Here is an 11334-nt window from a genome sequence, read left to right as displayed (position 1 = left end):
CTGGTTCTGGACTAGTTGAAGTCTCTTTGATAGGCCCACTGGGAGTCCCAGATAAACGCTATTGGAATAATCCAAGCGGGACATAACCAGGGCAATAATGACCTGGATTAAGGCAGACTGGGTAAGTAAGTGAGCAATTTTTTTTATTTTCCTCATTTGGAAAAAGCTTGCGGAAACCACGGCACCCACCTGGGTTTTTAAGGACAGGTCCGTATGGAGCGTGATCCCTAGGCTCTTTACAGCAGTAGACTTTACAGGAGGGGTGCCCAGGTCTGCTGGCCAGTAGTTGACACTCCAGCTGGATAAACTATTCCCGGGCAAAAGTAGTTCTGTTTTGCCCGGGTTAAGTTTTAGATGGTTTTCATTCATCCAGCATTGGATGTGTCTCATGGTGTTCTGAAATTCGGACACGGCATCAGGGATGTTCAGTTGGAATAATAGCTGCAAATCATCCGCATAATTGAACACCGTGACTTTGAATTTCTTAAGGGAGTGAAGAAGAGGGCGAAGGTAAAGATTAAATAATAAGGGGGATAATGACGACCCCTGCGGGACTCCACAGGTAGAGGTGTGCCTAGTGCCTGTAAAACTGCCGAGTTGAATTGCCTGAGTCCGGCCCTCAATAAAGGAAGTAATCCAACTCAACGCTGATCCTCTCAGGCCAGCCTGTTCGACACGGTTGAGCAAGATGTCATAGTCAACCGTGTCGAACGCAGCCGAGAGGTCAAGCAACACCAAAGCTTGGTGTATGTCGGCGTCCGCGTTGGCTCTAAGGTTGTCTTGGAGCGCCAGGATCACCGCCTCTGTTGAGTGACCTGGGCGGAACCCCGCTTGATTAGGCTCCAGATAGTTGGTGGTCTCGATGAAATTAGAGACAATCTTAGAGACATGGGCCTCCAATACCTTTGATAGGTAGGGCAACAGGGAGATAGGTCGATAGTTTGTAAGATCCGAGGGATCCTTCCCTTGTTTTTTTACTAACGGTAAAAGGAGGGCTTTTTTAAAATCTGTGGGGACTCTGCCTTGTCTGAGGGACTCATTGAGAATAGGCAGAAGTGCATGTGGAAGGAATAAGCCTAATTCTCTAAAGATGGAGGGGGGGCAAATGTCATTGGGTGACCCAGTTTTGATCCGTTGAAGGATTTCCGACAGTTGTTTGGGGTCAATCGGAGGAATGTGGTCTAAAGTCTCTGGATTCTTGTGGCCATCTTCAATGGTATTGCTGGCAGAGTGTAGTGGTATGCTTTGTTTGATTGTGATAATTTTATTGATAAAGTAGTTGTTCAGGTCATCGCATAAAGCTTGAGAGTGTGCGATAGGTAGTGACGTACGCTCGTCGTTGCAGAGATCATTCACTATTCTAAAGATGTCTTTAGTTTGATTGTGAGAGTTTAAAATTATGCCTGAAAAATAATCAGTCTTCCTCTTAAGAATAGTTTTTTGATAGAGACGACGACTAAGGCAATAGACCTCTTTATCTTGTGGAAGATAATTTCTGCGCCAGATTCTCTCTTTTTGCCTGACCTCAAGTTTAAGTTGTTTGAGGTCCGCAGAGAACCATTTATGAGCCTCTTTGTCGCGTGAGCGTGAGAATTTTACACTGGGGGCATGAGTATTGGCAGCGTTTTGGATCCACAAGAAGAGCGCTTCATAGATAGCATCTACGTCTCCCAGGTTGTTAAGTGGTGGCAAAGTAGAGGCCAAAGTGTCCAGAAAGGCAGGAAGATCTATCGACCCCCATTTGCGAGTTTCCCCTCCAGGCTGTGGAGGAGTCTGATGTTGTCTCGTTACTTGAAGGGAGAAGTAAACAAAATAGTGATCAGACCAGATGCAGGGCTGAATCAAGATAGACGTTAGAGGGAGATTATGCGACCATAGTTGGTCAAGATGATGGCCTTTGTCATGGGTGGTAGACTGTGTGAACTGGATCATATTGATGTCAGTGAGTGAGTCAAACAGTTCTCTGGCTTGGGTGTCAGAATCCAGGTTGTCGAACCACAGATTAAAGTCTCCAATAAGGATGGTATGAGGGTAATTTGTGGTAATAGATGCTAATTGTTCAGCAAGACTTGAGGAAAAAGTGGGCATAGATTGTGGGGGGCGGTAAAGTAAAACCAGAGCTATAGCGCCTTTCTCAGTGTCGGTTTTTATGACTAGGTTTTCAGTACCAGGTAGCAGCAGGGACGGGCGACTAATGAAGTTATGTTTTTTATTGATAATTGCCGCCACTCCCCCTCCAGCTTTACCTGGGGCGCGATTTACTGCCAGTATATAGTAGTCCGATGGAAGTGAGGCCAGGATATCAGGCTGCGAATACTCAGTGAGCCAAGTCTCTGTGAGTAGTAACAGATCGGGTTTCTGAGAGGTAAGTAGCAAAAAGATGTCTAATTGGTGCTTCACCAACGAGCTAGTGTTAAGGTAGATGCAGTCCAGCTTGAGCAGAGGTAGGTTAGAGCAGGTGGGAAGTTTGAGAGATGCCATAGTGCGTTTGTACTTAGGTCCAGGAGGTAAAATGACCTGAGATATACCTAGATCGCTCAGGCGTTTGAGCGTGTGACAGGGGAGTGAGGGGCAAAGAGGTACAGGAGGTCTAAGGTCTAAAAGTTCCTGGGCGGTGTATGTGTGGATGGGTAAACGGGCAGAGTGACATGGCCCTGGTCCCATGACATTTACCTACATCTGGCCCAAGATCTCTTCTGAAGAGACAGACAGCTTCTAACAGTATGTTGGAATGCTTACTTTTTATTACTTAGTTGTGTAAAGCAGCTGCTTTAGCCTTAGAACGTTTGTCACATTTTCTATTCATGCCTCAGTTCCTTTCTTTGAACTTTGTAGACATTATCAGATTGATTTTCAACGTAATCTATTTTGTCATTATGATCAAATTCTAAATGTTGTAACAAACATTGCACGTTCAAAATAATGGGCGATATGAACCCAGCTACCCGTACCCTATCCTACTGCCTTTGTTGTGATAATCCCACGAGATACATCGGGTAGGGGCCAGGAAAAAGGGCCTGCTGGTGTGGACGTCGCTGATGTCCTGGTGCAACTTGAGACCTTAAAAGGAACAAGGAGAATGGACATAGCGTGTTACCCATTTGGACTCTGCTGCAGGTCTTAGCTCTTCTCCAACTACACTACCTAGTGAGTGCACCCAGCCCGCCTCCCTGCGATCAATTGCTGTAGTCGTAACATCCGGATATCATAGTTTGTCTGCAGCAATGCCCATAATTGTGTGTTCAGGGTGTTTTGCAAGATGGCGGGTTCACTGGTTGGGGGGTGTGAGATTAGACCTGTAAGACAAACGGTATATTAGACACAGTATTGATCATTAACATTACTTAATTCATATGAATATTCAACACTCACTGTTGCGATACAGACCATGTGCTCATAGGACGAATAATATCTTAAAATCCAGAGTTCTTTCATAGTCTTTCCGAATCTTTCCCTTGTTAGTCCCTTGTAATGGCACAAGGTAAGTAGGAGGTAAGTAGCGAAGCTACCTCTTTTTCATATCACAAGGTAGGTAGACAACCCCTTGTTAGTAGCTCAAGGTTGGTAGGTAGTCTCCTGGTAGTAGCAGAATTATTGAACTAAAACGTTGTCCCAGGTGGCAGGCAGTCTCTGGGCTTACTTACGTTGGGTACCATTTTTATGAGGCAGCTTGCTCTATGTCTCTTTGGGTTGTACTTATAGTTCTTGTTATTCTGCTTGTTGTGCCAAGCGCTATCGAGGACACCAAACTGTGCTGGCGTCCATGCTGAAGGGGCTGCGGTGAGACGACAAACTGGACCCGCTGGAGGAGAGTCGCGACCGGGGACCCAGGTGAGTTGAGGCGTCACATGAACCGGAACTCAGCAGTGGCGTCACATGAACCGGAACTCAGCAGTGCACAAGTGATACGATGCTGACGGGAAAGGTCTCGCAAGGCGAATCATTTTCTAGAAGCTGGGCGTTGTATTGGTGCCGCACCCAGCCACGCCTTGCCAGGCCTTATGCAGCCACCATAAAACGACGGTCTCAGCAATACAGCACAAGGCGTGTGCGGGGTGAACAATGAAGATGTAAGGAAACAAGTTCATGAGACCCATTTATTTATTATCTATACTACTATTATAAAGGAAGAACTTTGAACCTTTGAGGCGGGTAAACTCGGGAACCACAGTGCAAAATCCACACACCCGATACATCGTTGTAATCCTCAGGGTGTGCAGATGGACATAGGCTATATAAACTTAGTAAATATATGTTATTTAAAAAATTTACCGAAAAAAAAGTAGTCCCTTGGAAGAAGCACCGGCCGCGACGTGTGTGCCCGACGTGAGGAGCGCGGGGAGGAGCGGCATCCAGGAGCGCGAGGAGGACCGGCGGACATGGCGCGGGGAGGAGCGGTGAGGAGCGGCGGACAGGCGGTGAGGAGTGGCGGACAGACGGTGAGGAGCGGCGGACAGGCGGGGAGGAGCAGTGAGCGGCGGATGAGGTAGGTTATTTAATTATTTATTTAGGAGGGGTGAGCGGCGGAAAAATGAAGCAAAAATGAAAATCGTGAGCAAGAGGAAACAAACGGAGCATTACAAAAATGAGGCAAACGGTGCATTACTGGAGGAAAAAGTTACGTGTGCAGGTTACAAAAGCGTACATCGTGAGCAAGAGAAAGCAAACGGAGCATTACAAAAGTGAGGCAAACGGTGCATTACAGGAGGAAAAAGTTACGTGTGCAGGTTACAAAAGCATAGAAAGTAAACATAAAGGTATAGGAGGAAAAAGTGACGTGTGCAGGTAGCAAGAGGAAGCAAACGGAGCATCTTAAAAAGTGAGCCAAACGGTGCATTACAGGAGGAAAAAGTGACGTGTGCAGGTTACAAAAGCGTAGAAAGTAAACATAGAGTTATAGGAGGAAAAAGTGACGTGTGCAGGTAGCAAGAGGAAGCAAACGGAGCATTAAAAAAGTGAGCCAAATGGTGCATTACAGGAGGAAAAAGTTACGTGTGCAGGTTACAAAAGCGTACAAAGTAAACATAGAGGTATAATACTGCAATATATGGAGGAAGGCTCCGGGGGACCCACGGACAACATCGGGGCGGGCGGGGGCCTGTAGCCTAATTGCTCCCAGACAACGTCGGGACGGGCTGCTAGTCAGTTATATAAACAAAAGGTGCTTGGCCCTGTGAAAGCGTCACTGTTCGATAAACCCACGAGGCAACATGTAGCAAAAGCACAGTGACACCTGAACACCAGCAGAAAGGCATCCGATAGTGCTGGTGCATGGGCTATGGGCGGGTTTTATGCTGCCAAAGACCCTTCAGAGGGCTCGGCCGCTTGGGAACCATGCTTGCATTGGGAACCGTGACACCTACCATTGAGCTTTGCAGGGCCAGGATTAGTAGGAACTTCCATATTTACAATCAAATCAACGTTAGTGTTAACTGGCTTATGTAGGTTACCCTTATGCAGTGTTCTGCCTTTACTGATTGCTCCGTTAGTAAAGGGTTGTGTACTTTTCCTACAACCTTTCTCAGTGGACGGTTGTGTGATATCCTAACTGCTAGTGTCCTATCACCTTGAAGTTAGGACCTGAGCTCCTGTCTGTTTCTCTCTCTTTCTTATTTCCAAGTTTCTTGTTCTTGGTCACTTTGAGATTTTCTGGTGCTACGCTATATCTGAGGTTCTCTGAGTTCTTAAAGGACATAACAGTAAGAGAGAAACAGTGTGTGTTCATATGCACACACTCAGTCTTCAGTCTCTTACTGCCTACATACTGGCAGGAACACCAACTCTACTGACTTGTGACTGCAAAATTAGCAACCAGTCAACTGTCTCACATACACATACTGTGACGTCTGAGGGCCACGCTGTTCACTTGCCTGCCTGCTGCCTCGTTGGGGTGGGGCTCGGTCCCCCTGCATTCCCTTCACCAAATGAGAAGGGGCTAACATCCTGACGCCACAAAAGCACCAGGAGAGTCCTACATCGCAGGATATACATAGAGGGCCATCTGAGGCCTGCTTCGATCACTTGCCTGCCTGCCTGTTGCCTTGCTGGGGTGGGATGTGGTCCCCCAGTGTTCCCTTCCCAGAGGAGATGGGGCTAACATCCTGATGCCATAATAGCACCAGGAGAGTCCCGCAGTCCAGGAAGTGCCTAGGCAAAGACTAAGCCAAAGGCAGGCCCGTCCATGACCGTAAGAGCCCGGAGAAAGCTGGGCTGGGACGCCACCTCTTTGATACCTTATGACTGAGGCCTACATAATGGTTCCAAACGGGATTAGGAGCACCATGATGAAAAAGAGGAAATTGGAAGGAAGCTCAGATACTTGCACAATCACTCTTTACCTACCTCACTGGATGGAATGATCCAACGTGCCATGATGGCCATGAATAATGAAATAGACCACATGGAGAGAAGGCTGCCCATCCCTGTGGTTGCTTGGCCAGGTCTTTTAATAAGTCCATCTTTTTCCTTATGTTCTGTGGCTTCTACGTCAAATGTCCAAAAGGCCGCCACCTTTGTACTCACCGGTACAAGTAACAAGTGCTAAATCTTTGACATTGAGTTCTTGTTCTCCGGACATCCCACACCTTCGAAGGGAGGCTAAACGCGCCAAGTGATCAACAAGGCCCAAAGCTAATAAAAAGGTTAACCAGCGCACCCAGTCTTCTAAGTGCCCAGTCTCTGCTATAATTTCAAAAGAAGATGTATCTTCCCTGCTTTCAGTGGGGAATGATAAGGATAAGAATGGGCCTCAGGGGGACTATGGTCCCAGGACGAGGAGGCTTTGGTCAAAGTAACGTCTCCTCTGCGGACAGAACTGTTGCCAATTTTCTCTAGATTGGGGTGCTATAAATGGCACTTTACTTGATTTTTTAAAAATGATGGACGACTCAGAGCGGGTATGTCAGATTTGTCCCCACTCAGATAAGACTGTCAATAAAAAGTCTGCTCCTTTAGGTTCACATGAGCTAATCCCTCCACGTCAATTGCCAGCACCCATTGCAAGTCCTTTGCATCATGTTTCAATAGTGGGTGCAAATTGCTCAAATATCCTCACCATACCCATGCCAAGAGGGGAGCTACTGAATCTCACAACAGAACACAATCAGTAGGGCCACATCCCACTTTGATCTGGGGTCAAGGAGCCGAATAAAACCGGTAAAACGGGGGAGCTCAAGTGGAAATAAAGCCAGTCATAGATTTGCCCCCAGCCTCCTGCTCATAAGTAATCATCCTCGTTGCTGTGCTCAGTTTAAGGAAGGGCCCAAAGGAGAATTATGAATTCAACAAGACTTTGAATTGGTTGGGCTGCTATAGAAGTTTTCACCTATTTAGGCTATTAGTATTTTGATTATAAGGAGGGTGGGCTAGATTGGCTCTGGGCTGACAGGTCGCCAAGGGGATTGTATCTTAATTTACTAAGGCGGGGTATGCTAGAAACATCTATAGTGCAGTCCAGCGCATGTTACTTGGGCTAGCCTGTATGGAATTCCTACATTTAATCGATTTGATTGCCTTTGCAGATGTAGATTGACTTACTAAAGAGGAGATTGGCTCCTCGCCGGAGGCCCTGGGGTTGGAATTTGCCCGAGGGAAGCCAGCACAAAAGTGATGTGGAATAGGGAAGGTGGGTTGCTGAACACTTCCAAAAATAATTGAGTGTACTTAGTTGGAATATTGCGGGGATTAAGGTCATTACTAGCAAATGGGGAGGGGTTGAATTCATCTATATTATATGGAATAGTGTGTTTTCAAGAGATTTGGCACATAGAGGGGAATCCCTTTGTGGATAGGTTTACTGCCTTTCGGGTTAATGCTATGGCTTCCCCACATGGCAGAGCTGTTGGCTACATTTGGAGATTTAAGGTCAGATTGTGTTATGGAGCAGGAGACTTTGACCCTGGAATATTTTGGATGTTCTTCTAACTTTTCCTTATAAGACCAGGGTTCTGATAATTAATATCTATAACTCGCCCTCCTCGGAGGTAGCTTTGAAAGCAGAGCTAAGATGAAGGGAAAATACACTGCTTCAGTGTGTTTTTTTCCACTTTAATTATGCTGTTCGGGGACTTCATTCTACATCCATACACTACATGTATAAACAGCAGGGGGGAATACGGCCAGTGCGAGGTACTAGAGCAGGTTCCTTTTAATCACTCACGTCAAGAAGATATTTTTAATTTAACGGCATCCAAATGTAATCTTATTAATCTTTTAATTAAAGATGAGTTTGTTTCCCCGAGGATAGTACCTACTTTTAAGGGTAGAGGCTACAGATCAACTATCAACTATACTTTTGCATCGACACACCTGGCCCCAGGTATAATTGTACTAAATCTTACGCTATGATATAAGGTGCAAAAAAAGCAAAAACAAAAATTCATATAATCAATGACCCTCCGATTGGAAATCTGAACACGTTTTGTTATTTAGGCATCGTATTGGACCACAAATTAAACTGGGACCTCTTGTTGAGCCCACATGTTCAATCTTTCAACACGGTGGCCCACCATAGCACTGACGCTGTTTCTAGACGGCTCGGTTATAGTCACATAAAGTTCTTACTTCATATTTATAATGTAAAATGTGTACCAACTGTAGCCTTAGGGCGGAGATTTGGGGATGTAAATCCTGCCTTTCTATACAAGTGTCAGAAAAGAGATTTTTCAGAAGAATGTTGCAGATCACACAGAGTGCATGATGAGCGGGGAGCGGGCTTTATTGCAGATTACATACAACTGCGTCCTATACTCTTATGGCTCTCTAGATGACTTAAAAGCGAGCTGGAGTTTGACAGGAAGATGTTGAGTTATTGCCCGAGTATGGAATATAGTCAGCATATACCGTGGGTGAGCTATATATAAAGATATAGATAATTTTATACGGTGAATATTCTTCTTTCTTGCTCAAAGCTGTAATTGGTTTAATGACTTTTTTAATTGTAGTAATAAGGTTTAAGTATTTATTCAAATGTCTTTTATAAATGTATTGTATTTTAATTGTATTGTGCTTTTTAAGATATTTTATATCGAAATAAAACTTTGTATGAATATATATAAACCACTCTAAGTATTCGGGGAAAACCTCAGCTCAGAGCAGTGTGATTGGTGCAGCCGCACTGGGTGCTGGGTGCTGGGCACTGGGTGCTGACCTGTGGGGGGGCGCCAATCTCCCAGCAGAGGGTGGCCTGTTCAGCAATAACTTATGATTGGAAAGATGAGGGGCACTTATGCCTTGTGGTAGTGAGAGAATCGAGGGTGCGGTCATGGGGCGTGGGGGCGCCAAAAATGATTCTTGCACCTGGCACCACGATCGCTAAAGCCGACTCTGCCTCAGCTCTTCAACTCACCCGAGTTGACCTCTAAATCAGATATCGAGTGGACTAAGGGAGCCCTCTTGGCACATCGCAAGAAGCAATAGCCCTTAGCTTTTAGCATAAAAGCAGCTATACTCACTATGTCATGGTGAAATCTGTGAATAAGATAGAAATGTATTTAACATTGGACATGCCGATATTGCACAGAAGGTTTCTAAAGTATTTTTGTTTTAATTTATTTCCTCAGCTATTAGTGGGGTGGCATAAGCCATCAGAGTCCCCACCCCTCCCCCCATGTCATATGATCTCTGCACTAGACACTTTACATATTGCTTGTATTTGTCCCAAAAGGGCGGGCCTGCGACACAAGTATATCCACGCTCTTCTCCTACTTTTGAGTTTTAAGCAAGCTAGACCAACTTTATTGTATTTGCAATTTTTGGATAATGTTAATGTACGCTGCTATTTATCTAGGTTCTTATCAGGGGTGTTTCATGCTCGTTTTTAACATTTTATTACCAATATGAATGTGTAGATGATTTTAATTGTTCTTATTGTACTATTATGATTGCTATTGCAAATCGAATAAAGATGTTTTGACTTGACAAATGTCTGTTTGATAGTTCTACATCTGCAAGTTGCTACATAGAAGTACAGCCACCTCACACACTATATTACTGCCTCACTTTGGTAACATAAAGATGAGAGCAAGCATTAGCAGCACAGATAAGCCTTCTCACATAGTACATACGAACCATAGACAGGAGCTGCTACTTTTCGATACATAGCACATGGGATTACACGTACTTCATGGACTAATGCCACATATCGAACAATCTATGGTTGTAATGGCCCCACAACACCCATTTATGCCAACAAAGCTAGTACATATATTCAGACTACAGCACAGTTATTCTGATATAACCAGCAAAGGCTTTAAACATTGAGGTTTGAGAATAATGGTAGGAATTAAACAGCCTGTAGGTGGCTCAAGTCTTGGCCTGTGAGGAGCAACTAATTAAGTGAATTAATTTTCATCAGATCTTGTTCCCTGGGCCACTAGGACAGTTAGATGTTTTGTCAATTGGAGTTGTTTATGGCTATTGTCCGGGGCCACAGTAGTATTGAATCCCAATCTGGGGTCTTCAGAAAACACGTTACATTAAGGTGACACAAACTATGGTATTTATCCGACTACCAAGATAGAATTTCATCCAAATAGACTTCACTTGATCTTTCATTTATATGCAATACATTCCCACTCAGATCAAGATAAAGGTGTCTGTCGTCTTTCTGTAGTCTATTAATGGATTACATTACTGATAAAACATAACTTGTGTACTCTCAGGCTAATGCTGAAAGATGACTTCAACATTTTCCTGCAGTTGTTGTAATAGCTAAATATACACATTTAACGTACTAGTAGACAACCAGAGCCCTTCAGAATATCCACTACATTGGTATCTGCTTGCTTCTGTCCTGATGCCACCCTGGATTTCCACTGCATGAGGGATGATTCCTTCCAGTTTAGGGCTTTCCGAGACATACCCTTAAGCGTTTCTCGCAATATTGAATGATCAACTATGTCAAAGGCTGAAGACATGTTCAGTAGGATCTCTCTGCATTCAGCATGGTTATACATATATATATGTATATATATATATATATATATATATATATATATACATATATATATATATATATATATATTATATATATATATCTGCTTTATTGTGTCTATTAGGGTAAAAGCTTGATAGCAATTCTTCCTGACTACGGTTTTCTTCCACACGTTCCTAAAGGCGGTGAGTTTTGTGGCCCATTGCATTAGAGCCTATATTCTTGAGATGCGGTATCACATCAAGATTGCTTTCTATTGCTTGGACTGACTGCCATCTTAATAGCTGCTAGTCATTTATACCCTTTCTAAACAGTCTTTGCTGGGCAAAGGTCACTCTCATTTAATGGTGGTTTAATACATTTCACATAAGGCAAAGGAGGTGCCACCAGCTATACTGGAT

Source organism: Lissotriton helveticus, chromosome 3_1 (genome assembly GCF_964261635.1).
Source record: "Lissotriton helveticus chromosome 3_1, aLisHel1.1, whole genome shotgun sequence".
NCBI classification, from domain to species: domain Eukaryota; kingdom Metazoa; phylum Chordata; class Amphibia; order Caudata; family Salamandridae; genus Lissotriton; species Lissotriton helveticus.
The sequence above is the reverse complement of the archived record's forward strand: the minus strand, read 5'-3'. Positions refer to the sequence as shown.